We start from the raw sequence: 20,254 nt of genomic DNA on the forward strand, positions 1-20,254 counted from the left end.
TGATCCTTAGACTGTGACCCCTGGTTCTGGACTCCCCCGCCATTGGGAACATCCTTCCAGAATCTAGTCTGTCTAGTCCTGTTAGAATTTTATAAGTTTCAATGAGATCCCCTCTCAATCTTCTAAACTCCAGTGAGTATAATCCCAATCAACACAATCTCTCCTCATACGTCATTCCTGCCATCCCAGGTCTCAGCCTGGTGAATCTTCGCTTCACTCCCTCCATGGCAAGAACGTCCTTCCTCAGGTAAGGCGACCAAAACTGCACACAATACTCAAGGTGCGGTCTCACCAAGGCCCTGTACAACTGTAGCAAGACATCCTTGTTCCTGTACTCGAACCCTCTTGCTACGAAGGCCAACATACCATTTGCCTTCTTAACCGCCTGCTGCACCTGCATGCTTACCTTCAGCGACTGGTGCACAAGAACACCCAGGTCTCTTTGCACTTCCCCTTCTCCCAATCTATTGCCATTCAAATAATAATCTGCCTTCCTGTTTTTGCCACCAAAGTGGATAACCTCACATTTATCCACATTATAGTGCATTTGCCATGTTTCTGCCCAATCACCCAATCTGTCCAAATTGTACTGGAGTTTCACAACATCCTCCTCACAGCTTACCCTCCCACCCAGCTTTGTGTCATCTACAAATTTGGAGATATTACATCCAATTCCCTCGTCCAGATCATTAATATATATAGTGAACAGCTGGGGTCCTAGGACCGATCCTTGCGGTACCCCACCAGTCACTGCCTGTCACTCGGAAAACGACCCGTTTATTCCAACTCTTTGCTTTCTGTCCGCCAACGAGTTCTCTATCTAAGTCAATTCCTTGCCCCCAATCCCATGTGCCTTAATTTTGCACGCTAATCTTTTATGTGGGACCTTATCGAAAGCCTTCTGAAAGTCCAAATACACCACATCCACTGGTTCTCCCTTATCTATTTTACCAGTTACATCCTCAAAAAATTCCAATAAATTAGTCAAGCATGATTTACCTTTTGTACTGTAATTATTTCATTAACAAGCGTGTTTGAGAACGTTTGAAGTTCCAGCTGTAGATTTAGTTTTGAATTCTCAGATAAGCAGTTTCATTGACCGGATCGACTTTAGCGTCGCTGTTGTATTTCCCGCCCAGCAAACGACAAACACGGTCCTTGGTTGCACTTTGCTCTCAGACACGTTTATTTGTTTTGGGGATGAGACTCGATTTCAGTCACCTTGTTCTCTGTCAAGACCTTTTCTTTTTTTGAAAGCCAGTTGGGAGTCAATCTGTTTATTCACCGGAGGTTTGCTGCAGTGTAATAACCCAGAATGGGGTTTCTTAGAGATCAGAATGGGGGCAGTTTGAACACTCTGTCCCTCTTCTCTTCTCACAGCAGGACTCCCAGTTCTGGTTTCACTCCCGCAGCAGCGCCTGTGCAAAGGATCGATCGATAATCTGTGAATCTCACTTTTACACAGATTGAGCTGGAATGTGTCCCGTTACAGAATCAATGGGGATTGAATCCCGCCAGTGACAAGTTGAAATTGAATCCGAAAATAATCCTGATTGTAACAGCCTGGAATTTGCAAGGGGGAGATGTCATACAAAAGAAATTTTAAAAATGTTCAGAAATCGTTGGATAATAGTGAATTTATTAACTTAATTCGCTGGTATACTGGCCTAGGAAAATATTGGCGGGCTGTTTGAAATTAAAAAATGGTTGGCGGTCTGCCTGTTGATGACAGTTATTTTCGCTCTCTTTTCATTGGCGGGAAAAGCAGACTGTGATTGGTCACCGGAAAACACCAATGAAAGCCACCACAGATTGACCAATCACAAGTAGGCTGTCTTCATTCCTCCAGAAGGTATAAGAAGGGCAGATGTGGAAGGAGACTTTCATTCTTTCTCTGAACGAGTGAATTGTGGAAATGTCTGGAAGAGGAAAAACCGGCGGTAAAGCTCGGGCCAAGGCCAAGTCTCGTTCATCCCGGGCCGGACTGCAGTTCCCTGTGGGCCGTGTTCACAGGCTCCTGCGAAAGGGCAACTACGCTGAGCGTGTGGGTGCCGGAGCCCCGGTCTACATGGCTGCTGTGCTCGAGTATCTGACCGCTGAAATCCTGGAGCTGGCCGGCAACGCGGCCCGCGACAACAAGAAGACCCGCATCATCCCCAGACACCTGCAGCTGGCCATCCGCAACGACGAGGAGCTCAACAAGCTGCTGGGAAAGGTGACCATCGCTCAGGGCGGGGTGCTGCCTAATATCCAGGCGGTGCTGCTGCCCAAGAAAACCAGCACTGCCAGCTCCAAGAGCAAGTAAACCGGACAAGATTCAATCTAATAACACAAAGGCTCTTTTCAGAGCCACCCACTGTATCTGTGAAAGGGCTGTTTACTGTTCTGTTCTATGGCTCACAATTATCCAAAATCTTAAATTCTACTTTGAATTTCCATTGCAACAGTTTTGTCCAGTAAGTTATCTATCCATCACTCACCTGACAATCAAACACTGTCATATCGTCACATAGTGACAGATACAATAGCTATCCCGTATTGACGAATATTCCTCACTCACATGCAGTACCTGTGAGTGAGCGCTAGTGCTTTTCCTAGACTCACCTGTCAATCCCACACTGACACAGTACCAGAGAGTGACAGATAATGTATCTAGTATAGCCTCACCAGACATTTTAAAATGTCACATTGTACTAGACAGTGTCAGATACAGTATCTCATTTTTCACCAGCCAATCAGACACTGACAATACAGGGGGTGACATATGTCTATCATATGCACTTTTGTCAATCCCAGAATGACACATTGTACCAGAGTGACAGAGACAGTGCCTTTCCTATACTCCCTGTCCGTCCAACACTGACCCACTGTACCAGACAGTGACAGATACAGTATCCCATATTCAGCAGTGAATCTCACATTGGCACCTAGTACCAGAGTGACAGAGACAGTGTCTATCCCACAATCAATGATCAACCACACTGTTCACACTAGAATCGGGTGAGCGCGTCCATCTGCTTTTAATGGTTGTTTGGAGTTTTCAGCTTGACCAATAAATACTTGGCAATGGTTTTAAGCTGAACATTAGCACGGTGCTGACATATTTTCTCCCCGAAATAAAATGGTTTCTGCTGAATAATTGTCTCTTGTTGCAGCACTCGCTTTCAGCCAGGAGATGGCACCAACCTCTAATAGTTTGGAGTGTGCGGATTGTGTCCACACATCCAGACCGCTGCGTGTATGGTGCTGTCCGGGGAGATGGCCAAGCACGGGGTGGCAAAGTACGCCATCTCCAAGTAAAACTCCACAATTTACTGACAAAATACCCAGAAAACACAACGGCTCTTTTAAGAGCCACCCACAACCTATGTCTGTCTTTGTCGAATACAATAATTATAAATAAAAGTCTGTCTTTCAATTTGGTGGAATGTTTAAAACTTAATATAACATTGATCAATTGAGGCCAACAGTTAATTCTGTTAAGGAAATGGATTCCAATCAAGCGACCAATCCGAAGTAGCCTCAGGTTATAGCGAGCTCCAACAGTTAGAACTGGAGACATTACAGTCCATCCAATGACTTTACTTAAACCCTTGAATTCCACAATCCCCGACAGTATCTGTGCAGGAAGCAAACTTCAGAAGGAGAATAATCTCACAAGTTGGCCTCTTGTCACAGCAGCTCCGATTAACCTATTGTGATGTTGAAAGCTCCGGTTCCCCGTTACACCACCTGTCTGATATATAAAAGCTGAATGCAAACATAGAAACATAGAAAAATAGGAGCAGGAGTAGGCCATTCGGCCCTTCGAGCCTGCTCCACCATTCAAGGTGATCCTGGCTGTCCCTCTATCTCAATACCATATTCCCGTTCTCTCCCCATACCCCTTGATGCCTTTTGTGTTTAGAAATCTATCTATCTCCTCCTTTAATATATTCAGTGAATTGGCCTCCACAGCCTTCTGTGGTAGAGAATTCCAACAGGTTCACCACCCTCTGAGTGAAGACATTTCTCCTCATTGCAGTCCTAAATGTCCTACCCCGTATCCTGAGACAATGACCCGTCATTCTAGACCCCCCCAGCCAGGGGAAACATCCTCTCTTCATTCAGTCTGTCTAGCCCGGTCAGAATTTTATAAGTTTCAATGAGATCCCCCCTCATTCTTCTAAACTCTAGTGAATACTGGCCTAGTCGACCCAATCTCTCCTCACACGACAGTCCTGCCATCCCAGGAATCACTCTGGTGAACCTTCGTTGCACTCCCTCCATGGCAAGTATATCCTTTATTAGGTAATATTGTTTGGTGATGCCTTGGATGTTGTCACCAAGGACTTTACGGTGGCACTTGGCTCCGCCCTTTTCCCAGTCCATTTCCTTATTTTGCACTTCCAGACCTGACAATTCTTATTCAGGCAAATAAAATGAATGATAAAGTCTCGCCGTCCTGGTGAATTCATGAAGCCAGCCCGGATCTGATTGAGAAAGGCAGAGTGTGAGAGAGGCTGCGAGGAGACAGAGTCAGAGTGACAGACAGAGCAGAGACAGCGTCCTCTGAGCTTCAGCTCCGCCTCCAGCTTTCACGCTTCAGCTCCTCCCCCTTTCCCCACACAGTGGTTCAGCCGACAGGAAGGGCCCCTGCGAGCCCCCCTCCCCCAGCTCTGCCAGCGGGGGCCGTTTCCTCTGTGCTCAGCTGATGATCGTTGAACACATCGCGGAGCGGAGATATCACAGGCCCGAGTAAGCAGCACATCCCACTGGGACTGTGTCCACAGATGGGCATTGAGTCGGGGTAAGTTCAGCAGCAGCCGGGGACTGATGAAAGAGGCTTAGTGGAGCAGGAACTAGTTCCGGAACTTGTAGTGAGTGGGAGAAGGGAGAGGGCAATCTCCGGCTGTGTTTGTACTGAGTTAGGTAACATTGAATAAAATCAACTCGCTCTTTCAAATCATTGCTGCTTTCTTCACCCAAAGCAGGAGTGAATGTTCCTGATTCAGTTCCAGTCTCACCGTGTTTGTTGTTCTCGGACAGTGAACAGTGGAAACACAGCCTGAATGTCAGGATGTGGGCAGTTTCACAAAGAGCTTCCATTGCAGGCAGCAGGAGAGAAGTGTGAAAGGAGACATTTCAAAACATCGTTATTTTGTTCCGGTGCGTTGACTTCTCCAGAACCGTGTTGCTGGTGATCGAGAGTTACATTGTCGCTCCACCAGATACATCAGGACCCGGGCTCTGTGGCAGTCTGTTAAATACACAGGCCCTCAACTCACTTTCAATAGACTGAAAACAATTGTTTGTACAGACCAGGTGCCTGTGGTTGTATTCCAAGAAGCGTTCCTGAAATTTATATTTCGTCCCTTGGGAATTGGAGATATAAACCTGGACTGTGCCAATCGGATGGTCCCATTCATGGTCCAGTGCTGGGTTTGGGTTGTGTCTGGATGCTGATAACTTAATATAGAACCGTCCTACACAACTGGTGTGCAGAATCTGAGTGCCGCTGTACTGCAGTGAGGTCAGACAATGACACTCTTTGTATCGCGGTTGCCCCTCTACAGATATTTTTATTTATTATAAACATACATGTTAATTATAACTTTATTTTTATATTCTACCAGCACCTGCCCATATATTACAACTAATATTGTTCTCTTATTAATCTCGTATCAAAATACTTCAATGAGCCAGAATAAACGTAATCTTTCCTCCACTCGGAACACAAGGAACAGTGCAGGCAGCTCCTTCTCACACACAGTAAGTACATTATCACTCACAGAGCGCAGAGACACAGAACTGGCCTCAATCCTATTATCACAGGCAGCAGAAGCAGTCAGTCCCACAGTAATCCTAATTCCTAGAGTTTCATTATAAATCCCACAGTCACTTGCAGCAGTGGAATAGATGTTGTTTCAATGTCCAAACATATCTCACTGACAGGCAGATCCATTTTCTCTCCCTTACACACACGAACAGAGAGACACTGATATGGAGTCAATGCCCGCTGCTGGCTGTATAGAATCATAGAGAGTTACAGCACGGAAGGAGGCCATTTCGGCCCATCGTGTCTGCACCGGCCAACAGAGTAAAACATACACTCACATAACAGTGACCGGCAGATATGACTAAAATCCACATTTCTGTACAAGAAACTGGCAGGTTCTTATTAGAATCCACAATCACATACTGGAAACTGACAGTTAGAGAGTAACACTCACTCACAAATACCAGAAACTGGCAGATACTGAATAAAACACACATTCCCATATTGGAAACTGACAGTTAGAGAGTAACACTCACTCACAAATAACAGAAACTGGCAGATACTGAAGAAAACACACATTCCCATATTGGAAACTGACAGTTAGAGAGTAACACTCACTCACAAATACCAGAAACTGGCAGATACTGAATAAAACACACATTCCCACATTGGAAACTGAAAGATACAGTGTAAAACCCACACTCACATAACAAAGACAGGCAGGTGTAAACATTTACAAGCTCTTCCATAGGAGAAACTGATTGATACAGAATTAAACCCACATTCACGTACATGAAACTGACAGGTACAGAAAAAAAACCCAAACTCACAAATCAGAAACTGACAGATACAGAGTCAAACCCGCACTCCCATCCCAGAGAGTGGCAACTGTCGAGTAAAATCAACTCTCACATAAAAGACACTGACTGATACAGTGTCAAACAAACACGCACATACCAGAAACTGAGAGGTACTGATTAAAACCCACACTCACAGAACATAAATTGACAGATGCAGTGCAAAACCAAGGCTAACACACCAGAAACTGATAGGTAAAGTATAAAGTCCCCCTCAAATACGAGGAAATGAAAGTTGTACTACTCACATCCCAGAGCATGAATGATACAGAGGAAAACCACACTCACATACAAGAGAATGACAGGTACAGAGTGAAATCCACACTCACATACCAGAAACTCACAGGTATAGGGTAAAATCCACACTCACATACAAGAGAATGACAGGTACAGAGTGAAATCCACACTCACATACCAGAAACTCACAGGTATAGGGTAAAATCCACACTCACATACAAGAGAATGACAGGTACAGAGTGAAATCCGCACTCACATACCAGAAACTCACAGGTATAGGGTAAAATCCACACTCCCAAAACAGAAACTGACAGGTACAGAGTGAAATCCATACTCACATACCAGAAACTCACAGGTATAGGGTAAAATCCAAACTCACATACCAGAAACTCACATGTATAGGGTAAAATCCACACTCACATACCAGAAACTCACATGTATAGGGTAAAATACACACTCACATACCAGAAACTGACAGGTACAGAGTGAAATCCACACTCACATAACAGAAACTGACAGGTACAGAGTGAAATCCATACTCACATACCAGAAACTCACAGGTATAGGGTAAAATCCACACTCCCATACCAGAGACTGACAGGTACAGAGTGAAATCCATACTCACATACCAGAAACTCACAGGTATAGGGTAAAATTCACACTCTCATAACAGAAACTGACAGGTACAGAGTGAAATCCATACTCACATACCAGAAACTCACATGAAAAGGGTAAAATCCACACTCTCATAACAGAAACTGACAGGTACAGAGTGAAATCCATACTCACATACCAGAAACTCACATGTATAGGGTAAAATCCACACTCACATACCAGAGACTGACAGGTACAGAGTGAAATCCATAATCACATACCAGAAACTCACAGGTATAGGGTAAAATCCACACTCACATACCAGAAACTCACAGGTACAGAGTGAAATCCATACTCACATACCAGAAACTCACAGGTATAGGGTAAAATCCACACTCACATAACAGAAACTGACAGGTACAGAGTGAAATCCATACTCACATACCAGAAACTCACAGGTATAGGGTAAAATCCACACTCACATAACAGCAACTGACAGGTACAGAGTGAAATCCATACTCACATACCAGAAACTCACAGGTATAGGGTAAAATCCACACTCACCTAAAAGAGACTGACAGGTACAGAGTGAAATCCATACTCACATACCAGAAACTCACAGGTATAGGGTAAAATCCACACTCCCATACCAGAGACTGACAGGTACAGAGTGAAATCCATACGCACATACCAGAAACTCACAAGTATAGGGTAAAATCCACACTCACATACCAGAGACTGACAGGTACAGAGTGAAATCCATACTCACATACCAGAAACTCACAGGTATAGGGTAAAAGCCACACTCCCATACCAGAGACTGACAGGTACAGAGTGAAATCCATACTCACATACCAGAAACTCACAGGTATAGGGTAAAATCCACACTCACATAACAGAAACTGACAGGTACAGAGTGAAATCCATGCTCACATACCAGAAACTCACAGGTATAGGGTAAAATCCACACTCACACAACAGAGACTGACAGGTACAGAGTGAAATCCATACTCACATACCAGAAACTCACAGGTATAGGGTAAAATCCACACTCACACAACAGAGACTGACAGGTACAGAGTGAAATCCATACTCACATACCAGAAACTCACAGGTATAGGGTAAAATCCACACTCCCATACCAGAAACTGACAGGTACAGAGTGAAATCCATACTCACATACCAGAAACTCACAGGTAAAGGGTAAAATCCACACTCACATAACAGAAACTGACAGGTACAGAGTGAAATCCATACTCACATACCAGAAACTCACAGGTATAGGGTAAAATCCACACTCACATACCAGAGACTGACAGGTACAGAGTGAAATCCATACTCACATACCAGAAACTCACAGGTATAGGGTAAAATCCACACTCACATAACAGAAACTGACAGGTACAGAGTGAAATCCACACTCACATACCAGAAACTCACAGGTATAGGGTAAAATCCACACTCACATAACAGAAACTGACAGGTACAGAGTGAAATCCACACTCACATACCAGAAACTCACAGGTATAGGGTAAAATCCACACTCACATACCAGAGACTGACAGGTACAGAGTGAAATCCATACTCACATACCAGAAACTCACAGGTATAGGGTAAAATCCACACTCACATACCAGAGACTGACAGGTACAGAGTGAAATCCATACTCACATACCAGAAACTCACAGGTATAGGGTAAAATCCACACTCACATACCAGAGACTGACAGGTACAGAGTGAAATCCATACTCATATACCAGAAACTCACAGGTATAGGGTAAAATCCACACTCACATAACAGAAACTGACAGGTACAGAGTGAAATCCATGCTCACATACCAGAAACTCACAGGTATAGTGTAAAATCCACACTCACATACAAGAGAATGACAGGTACAGGGCGAAATCCATACTCACATACCAGAAACTCACAGGTATAGGGTAAAATCCACACTCACATAACAGAGACTGACAGGTACAGAGTGAAATCCATACTCACATAGCAGAAATGCACAGGTATAGGGTAAAATCCACACTCACCTAAAAGAGACTGACAGGTACAGAGTGAAATCCATACTCACATACCAGAAACTCACAGGTATAGGGTAAAATCCACACTCCCATACCAGAGACTGACAGGTACAGAGTGAAATCCATACTCATATTCCAGAAACTCACAAGTATAGGGTAAAATCCACACTCACATACCAGAGACTGACAGGTACAGAGTGAAATCCATCCTCACATACCAGAAACTCACAGGTACAGGGTAAAAGCCACACTCCCATACCAGAGACTGACAGGTGCAGAGTGAAATCCATACTCACATACCAGAAACTCACAGGTATAGGGTAAAAACCACATTCACATGACAGAAACTGACAGATACAGAGTGAAATCCATACTCACATACCAGAAACTCACAGGTATAGGGAAAAATCCATACTCACATACCAGAGACTGACAGGTACAGAGTGAAATCCACACTCACATTACAGAAACTGACAGGTACAGAGTGAAATCCACACTCACATACCAGAAACTCACAGGTATAGGGTAAAATCCACACTCCCATACCAGAAACTGACAGGTACAGAGTGAAATCCATACTCACATACCAGAGACTGACAGGTACAGAGTGAAATCCATACTCACATACCAGAAACTCACAGGTACAGAGTGAAATCCACACTCACATACCAGAGACTGACAGGTACAGAGTGAAATCCATACTCACATACCAGAAACTCACAGGTATAGGGTAAAATCCACACTCACATAACAGAAACTGACAGGTACAGAGTGAAATCCATACTCACATACCAGAAACTCACAGGTATAGGGTAAAATCCACACTCACATAACAGAAACTGACAGGTACAGAGTGAAATCCATACTCACATACCAGAAACTCACAGGTATAGGGTAAAATCCACACTCACATACCAGAGACTGACAGGTACAGAGTGAAATCCATACTCACATACCAGAAACTCACAGGTACAGAGTGAAATCCATACTCACATACCAGAAACTCACAGGTACAGAGTGAAATCCATATTCACATACCAGAGACTGACAGGTACAGAGTGAAATCCACACTCACATAACAGAAACTGACAGGTACAGAGTGAAATCCATACTCACATACCAGAAACTCACAGGTATAGGGTAAAATCCACACTCACATAACAGAAACTGACAGGTACAGAGTGAAATCCATACTCACATACCAGAAACTCACAGGTATAGGGTAAAATCCACACTCACATACCAGAGACTGACAGGTACAGAGTGAAATCCATACTCACATACCAGAAACTCACAGGTACAGAGTGAAATCCATACTCACATACCAAAAACTCACAGGTACAGAGTGAAATCCATACTCACATACCAGAAACTCACAGGTATAGGGTAAAATCCACACTCCCATAACAGAAACTGACAGGTACAGAGTGAAATCCACACTCACATACCAGAAACTCACAGGTATAGGGTAAAATCCACACTCACATAACAGAAACTGACAGGTACAGAGTGAAATCCATACTCACATACCAGAAACTCACAGGTATAGGGTAAAATCCACACTCACATAACAGAAACTGACAGGTACAGAGTGAAATCCATACTCACATACCAGAAACTCACAGGTATAGGGTAAAATCCACACTCACATACCAGAGACTGACAGGTACAGAGTGAAATCCATACTCACATACCAGAAACTCACAGGTACAGAGTGAAATCCACACTCACATACCAGAGACTGACAGGTACAGAGTGAAATCCATACTCACATACCAGAAACTCACAGGTATAGGGTAAAATCCACACTCTCATAACAGAAACTGACAGGTACAGAGTGAAATCCATACTCACATACCAGAAACTCACAGGTATAGGGTAAAATCCACACCCACATAACAGAAACTGACAGGTACAGAGTGAAATCCACACTCACATACCAGAAACTCACAGGTATAGGGTAAAATCCACACTCACCTAAAAGAGACTGACAGGTACAGAGTGAAATCCATACTCACATACCAGAAACTCACAGGTATAGGGTAAAATCCACACTCCCATACCAGAGACTGACAGGTACAGAGTGAAATCCATACTCACATACCAGAAACTCACAAGTATAGGGTAAAAGCCACACTCCCATACCAGAGACTGACAGGTACAGAGTGAAATCCATACTCACATACCAGAAACTCACAGGTATAGGGTAAAATCCACACTCACATACCAGAAACTGACAGGTACAGAGTGAAATCCACACTCACATACCAGAAACTCACAGGTATAGGGTAAAATCCACACTCACATACCAGAGACTGACAGGTACAGAGTGAAATCCATACTCATATACCAGAAACTCACAGGTATAGGGTAAAATCCACACTCACATAACAGAAACTGACAGGTACAGAGTGAAATCCATGCTCACATACCAGAAACTCACAGGTATAGTGTAAAATCCACACTCACATACAAGAGAATGACAGGTACAGAGTGAAATCCATACTCACATACCAGAAACTCACAGGTATAGGGTAAAATCCACACTCACATAACAGAGACTGACAGGTACAGAGTGAAATCCATACACACATAGCAGAAACGCACAGGTATAGGGTAAAATCCACACTCACCTCAAAGAGACTGACAGGTACAGAGTGAAATCCATACTCACATCCCAGAAACTCACAGGTATAGGGTAAAATCCACACTCCCATACCAGAGACTGACAGGTACAGAGTGAAATCCATACTCACATACCAGAAACTCACAAGTATAGGGTAAAATCCACACTCACATACCAGAGACTGACAGGTACAGAGTGAAATCCATCCTCACATACCAGAAACTCACAGGTATAGGGTAAAATCCACACTCACATACCAGAAACTCACAGGTACAGAGTGAAATCCATACTCACATACCAGAAACTCACAGGTATAGGGTAAAATCCACATTCACATGACAGAAACTGACAGATACAGAGTGAAATCCATACTCACATACCAGAAACTCACAGGTATAGGGAAAAATCCACACTCACATAACAGAAACTGACAGGTACAGAGTGAAATCCATACTCACATACCAGAAACTCACAAGTATATGGTAAAATCCACACTCACATAACAGAAACTGACAGGTACAGAGTGAAATCCATACTCACATACCAGACACTCACAGGTATAGGGTAAAATCCACACTCACATACCAGAGACTGACAGGTACAGAGTGAAATCCATACTCACATACCAGAAACTCACAGGTACAGAGTGAAATCCATATTCACATACCAGAGACTGACAGGTACAGAGTGAAATCCATACTCACATACCAGAAACTCACAGGTATAGGGTAAAATCCACACTCACATACCAGAGACTGACAGGTACAGAGTGAAATCCATACTCACATACCAGAAACTCACAGGTACAGAGTGAAATCCATACTCACATACCAGAAACTGACAGGTACAGAGTGAAATCCATACTCACATACCAGAAACTCACAGGTATAGGGTAAAATCCACACTCACATACCAGAGACTGACAGGTACAGAGTGAAATCCATACTCACATACCAGAAACTCACAGGTACAGAGTGAAATCCATACTCACATACCAGAAACTCACAGGTACAGAGTGAAATCCATACTCACATACCAGAAACTCACAGGTATAGGGTAAAATCCACACTCCCATAACAGAAACTGACAGGTATAGAGTGAAATCCATACTCACATACCAGAAACTCACAGGTATAGGGTAAAATCCACACTCCCATACCAGAGACTGACAGGTACAGAGTGAAATCCATACTCACATACCAGAAACTCACAGGTATAGGGTAAAATCCACACTCACATAACAGAAACTGACAGGTACAGAGTGAAATCCACACTCACATACCAGAAACTCACAGGTATAGGGTAAAATCCACACTCACATACCAGAGACTAACAGGTACAGAGTGAAATCCATACTCACATACCAGAAACTCACAGGTATAGGGTAAAATCCACACTCCCATAACAGAAACTGACAGGTACAGAGTGAAATCCATACTCACATACCAGAAACTCACAGGTATAGGGTAAAATCCACACTCACATAACAGAAACTGACAGGTACAGAGTGAAATCCACACTCACATACCAGAAACTCACAGGTATAGGGTAAAATCCACACTCACATACCAGAGACTGACAGGTACAGAGTGAAATCCATACTCACATACCAGAAACTCACAGGTATAGGGTAAAATCCACACTCACATACCAGAGACTGACAGGTACAGAGTGAAATCCATACTCACATACCAGAAACTCACAGGTATAGGGTAAAATCCACACTCACATACCAGAAACTCACAGGTACAGAGTGAAATCCACACTCACATACCAGAGACTGACAGGTACAGAGTGAAATCCATACTCACATACCAGAAACTCACAGGTATAGGGTAAAATCCACACTCACATACCAGAGACTGACAGGTACAGAGTGAAATCCATACTCACATATCAGAAACTCACAGGTACAGAGTGAAATCCACACTCACATACCAGAGACTGACAGGTACAGAGTGAAATCCATACTCACATACCAGAAACTCACAGGTATAGGGTAAAATCCACACTCACATACCAGAAACTCACAGGTACAGAGTGAAATCCATACTCACATACCAGAAACTCACAGGTATAGGGTAAAATCCACACTCACATACCAGAAACTCACAGGTACAGAGTGAAATCCATACTCACATACCAGAAACTCACAGGTATAGGGTAAAATCCACACTCACATACCAGAAACTGACAGGTTCAGAGTGAAATCCATACTCACATACCAGAAACTCACAGGTATAGGGTAAAATCCACACTCACATAACAGAAACTGACAGGTACAGAGTGAAATCCACACTCACATACCAGAAACTCACAGGTATAGGGTAAAATCCACACTCACATACCAGAGACTGACAGGTACAGAGTGAAATCCATACTCACATACCAGAAACTCACAGGTATAGGGTAAAATCCACACTCACATACCAGAGACTGACAGGTACAGAGTGAAATCCATACTCACATACCAGAAACTCACAGGTACAGAGTGAAATCCACACTCACATACCAGAGACTGACAGGTACAGAGTGAAATCCATACTCACATACCAGAAACTCACAGGTATAGGGTAAAATCCACACTCACATAACAGAGACTGACAGGTACAGAGTGAAATCCACACTCACATACCAGAAACTCACAGGTATAGGGTAAAATCCACACTCACATACCAGAAACTGAAAGAATTTAATACAGAGAAGTGGGAGGTGAGACATTTTGGGAGCAGGAATAGAGAGAGGCAATATACACTTAATGAGACAGTTTTAAAGAGTGTGCAGGGTCAGAGGGACCTGGGAGTTAATGTGCATTGGCCCCTCTGAAGGTGGGGGGACATTTTGAGAGAGTGGTTAGCAATGCATATGGGATCTTGGGCTTCATATATAGAGGTATTGAGTACAATAGTAGAGAAGTTATGCTGAACCTTTATAAAACACTGGTTAGTCCACAACTGGAGGACTGCATCCAGTTCTGGTCACCGCACTTTAGGAAGATTGTGAAGGGCCTTGAGAGGGTGCAGAGGAGATTTACCAGAATGGTTCTGGGGATCGCGGATCTTAGCTACAAGGACAGGTTGGAGAAGCTGGATTTGTTTTCATTAGAGCAAAGGTGGATGTGGTGTGATTTGATGGAGGTGTACAAGATTATGATGAGTTATGACAGGCTAGACGGGGAAAGGCTGTTCCCACTAGTTGATGATACAAGGACTAGGGGAGACAGATTTAAGATTTAAGGTTTTGGAGAAGAGATACAGGGGGGATGTGACCAAAAGCTTTTTTACACAGTGATTGGTGATAATCTGGAACTCGCAGCCGACAGAAGTGGTGAAAGCGGAGACACGCAATGTTTTCAAGGGGAGACTGGATAGGCGTTTCTTAATTGGACAATTTACAAATCCTGCGGGAATAATCCACTTGGGGATCTCACAAGGAGCAGGGCGTTTCTCACACAGCGAAATATTTTAATTCTACACGAAAGAAACGCAAACACTGCGCTTGCACTCTAAACAGAAGTCTGCTCCTCCCCCTCTCCCCGCACAGTGTTTAAAGCGACAGGAAGCACCATGCGGGCTCCCCTCCCCCAGCTCTGCCAGCGGGGACCGTTTCCTCTGTGCTCGGCTGATGATCGTTGAACACATCAGGGAATAAGGGACCGAACAACAGCACATCACATTGGGTCTGTGTCCGCAGAATGGTTTTGGTTCAGGATAAATTCAGCAGCAGTCGGGAGACTGATTGAAAGAGGCAGAGTGGAACAGGAAGTAGTTCCGGAACATGGAGTGAGTGGGGGAAGGGAGAGGCCATTCTCGAGTTCTGAGACATTCTGTTAACTACTCAGGCCCTCAACTCGTTTTCGATAGATTAAAAACAATTTTTGTACAGCCCAGGTACCTGTGGTTATATTCCAGTAAGCCATCCTTGAAATGTACAGGTAGTTCCATGGGAATGGGAGATAAAAACCTGGACTGTGCCAATAGGGTGGTCCCATTCATGGTCCGGTGCTGGCTTTGGGTTGTGTCTGGATGCTGATAACTTACTATAGACCCGTCCTACACAGCTGATGTAGAGAATCTGAGTGCCGCTGTACTGCAGTGAGGTCAGACAATGACACTGGTAGTATCACGGTTTCTTCTCTCCAGGTACTTTACTTTATTATAAATAGACACATTAATTATAACATCACTTTTATATTCTACCCGCAGCTGTCCATAACTTATAACTAATATTGTTCTCATGTTATTATTCTCGTAGCAAGATACTTCAGTGAGGCAGAATAAATGAGATAATTGCTCCAACCTGAACAGAAGGGGGATTGCAGGCAGCTCCTTCTCACACACAGTAAGTACATTATCACTCAAAGAACGACAGATTGAGAATGAAACATAATCACTTCCAGTAACAGATTGATGACTGACAGATGCAGAGGAAAACCCACACTCCCACAACAGAGGTAGAAGGTCACAGAGTGAAATCCACACTCCCAGACTACACACAGACAGATAAACAGAAACTTACACTCACATACCAGATACAGACAGGTAGAGAGTGAAATCCAGTCATTCACCAGAAACTGAAAGGTACAGATAAAACCCAAACTTGCATCCCGGTTAATGACAGATCCAGAGTGAAATCCACACTCACACACTTGTATAAAACACAAATTCTGACAGAATCTGACAGTTACAGAGGAAAATCCGCATGCACATTCCAGAGACTATATTAGCAGAAATAAATCTTCTCTCACATCCCAGAGATTGAAAGCTGTAGAGTCAAACACAACCTCACACAGCAGTGATTGACAGACACAGAGTAAAATCCACATTCTTGTAATAGAGATTGACAGATACATAAAAAACCCACACACACATACCAGAAACTGATAGAGAATAAAACCACACTCACATCCCAGAGTCTGACAGATAGAGAGTAAAACTCTCACGCACGTCCAAGAGATGAGCAGAAATGGGATAACACTCACACTGATATCCCAGAGAGTGACAGATAATGACTAAAATCGACACTCCCTTACCAGGAACTGGCTGGTGCTGTACTGAATAAAACCTTTACTCATATAACACAAACTGAGAGCTACAGCACAAAACCCGCACAAACATACAATAATCAGACAGGTACAGAACAAAATCCACACAGATACCAGAAACTGACAGGTGCAGGACAGAACCCCATTCACATAGCAGAAATTGACAGGTACAGGACAAAACCCCACTCAGATACCAGAAACTGACAGGTACAGCGTAAAATCACACTCACATACCAGAAACTGACAGGTACAGGTCATAACCCAAATCACATACCAGAAGCTGACAGGCACAGGATAAAACACACTCACTTACCAGAAATTGAGAGGTACAGGATATAACCACACTCACAAACCAGAAACTGACAGGTACTTGATATAACCAGACTCACAAACCAGAAACTGACAGGTACATAAGAACATAAGAAGTAGGAGCAGGAGTAGGCCATACGGCCCCTCGGGCCTGCTCCGCCATTCAATAGGATCATGGCTGATCCGAATCTAGACTCACGTCCACTTCCCTGCCCTCTCCCCGTAACCCCTAATTCCCTTATGTGCTAGGAAACTGTCTATCTCCATTTTAAATTTATTCAATGTTGCAGCTTCCACAGCTCTCTGGGGTAGCAAATTCGATAGATTTACTACCCTCGGAGTGAAGAAGTTTCTCCTCATCTCAGTTTTGAATGCGCAGCCCCTTATTCCTAGATTATGCCCCCTAGTTCTAGTCTCACCCGTCAGTGGAAACATCCTCCCCGCATCCACCCGATCAAGGCCCCTGACAATCTTATATGTTTCGATAAGATCGCCCTCATTCTTCTGAACTCCAATGAGTAGAGTCCCAACCTACTCAACCTTTCCTCATACGTCAACCCCCTCATCTCTGGAAACAACTGAGTGAACCTTTTCTGAACCGCCTCGAGAGCAAGTATATCTTTTCTTAAATATGGAAACCAAAACTGCATGCAGTATTCCAGGTGTGGCCTCACCAATGCCCTGTATAACTGCAGCAAGACTTCCCTGTTTTTATACTCCATCCCCCTTGCAATAAAAGCCAAGATTCCATTGGCCTTCCTGATCACCTGCTGCACCTGCATACTAATTATTGTGTTTCATGCACCAGAACCCCCAGATCACTTTGTACTGTAGCACTTTGCAGTTTCTCTCCATTTAGATAATAACTTGCTCTTTGATTTTTCTGCCAAAGTGCATAACCTCACACTTTCCAACAGGTACAGGACAATACCACACTCACGTACCAGAAACTGACAGGTACAGGAAATAACCACACTCACATACCAGAAACTGACAAGAACAGGGCAAAATACCACTCACATACCAGAAACTGACAGGTACTGGACAAAATCCCACTCACATACTAGAAACTGACATGTACTGGACAAAACCCCATTCACATACCAGAAACTGACAGGTACAGGAAATAACCACACTCACATACCAGAAACTGACAAGTACAGGGCAAAATACCACTCACATACCAGAAACTGACAGGTACTGGACAAAATACCACTCACATACCAGAAACTGACAGGTACAGGAAATAACCACACTTACACACCAGAAACTGACAGGTGCAGAACAAAACCCCACTCACATACCAGAAACTGACAGGTACAGGACAAAATCCCACTCACATACCAGAAACAGACAGGTACAGAACAAAATTTCACTAACTTACCTGAAGCTGGCAGGTAGAGGGAAAAAACACTGACATACCAGTAACTGACAGGTACAGCACAACATCCCACTCACATACCAGAAACTGACAATACAGATTCAAATAGACACTGACATACAAGAAACTGACAGGTACTGATTAAAACCCACTCTCACATAACATAAATTGACAAGTACAGTGCAAAACCTGGGGTAACTCACCAGAAAATGAAAGGTACAGAAAAAAATCCCCCTCAAATACGAGGAAATGAAAGTTGCAGTGTAAACACTCACATCCCAGAGCATGAACGATACAGAGGAAAACCACACTTACATACCAGAGACTGACAGGTACAGAGTGAAATCCATACTCACATACCAGAAACTCACAGGTATAGGGTAAAATCCACAATCACGTACCAGAGATTAAGAAATAGACAGTAAAAACCAGACTCGCATACCACAGATTGAGAGATACAGAGTAAAACTCATACTTATCTAAAAGAAACTGAGAGATACAGAATGAAACATACACTCACATATCATAAACTTACAGATACAGGGAAATAGCCAATCTCCCATACCAGAAACCGGCATGGACTGATTAAAACCCACATTTCATAACCAAAACTGACAGATACAGAATAAAATCCCACTCACATAGCAGAGTCTGAATGATACAAATGAAAACACCACTCACTTAGCAGATACTGAAAGATACAGAATAAAGCCACACACACAACAAAGACTGACAGATACAAAATAAGATCCACACTCACATGCCAGAATCTGAAAGAATTTAATACAGAGACGTGTGAGGTGATGCATTTTGGCAGCAGGAACAGGGAGAAGCAATATACACTTCACGGCACAGTTTTAAAGAGTGTGCAGGGACAGAGGGGCCTGGGAGTTAACGTGCATAGATCCCTCTGATGCTGGGGCGGGGGGGGACATTTTGAGAGAGTGGCTAGCAAAGCATATGGGATCTTGGGCTTCATAAATAGAGGTATTCGTACAAAAGTACAGAAGTTATGCTAAACCTTTATAAAGCGCTAGTTAGGCCCAGCTGGAGTATTGCGTCCAGTTCTGGTCACCACACTTTATAAAGGATGTGATTCACTTGCGAGGCTGCAGAGGAGATTTACCAGAATGGTCCCCGGGATGGGGGATCTTAGCTACAAGGACAGGTTGGAGAAGCTGGATTTGTTTTCTTTAGAGCAAAGGAGGTTGAGGGATGAATTGATAGAGGTGTGCAAGATTATGATGGATTTGGACAGGCTAGACGGGATAAGGCTGGTCCCACTAGTTGATGGTACAAGGACTAGGGGACATATATTTAAGGTTTTGGGCAAGAGATACAGGGGGGATGTGACCAAAAACTTTTTTACGCAGCGATTGGTGAGGACCTGTTACTCGCTGCCGACGGAAGTAGTGAA

The sequence above is a fragment of the Somniosus microcephalus genome, unplaced genomic scaffold (genome assembly GCF_052327205.1).
Source record: "Somniosus microcephalus isolate GS21.2 unplaced genomic scaffold, FLI_Smic_1.0 unresolved_chr5, whole genome shotgun sequence".
Classification (NCBI taxonomy): domain Eukaryota; kingdom Metazoa; phylum Chordata; class Chondrichthyes; order Squaliformes; family Somniosidae; genus Somniosus; species Somniosus microcephalus.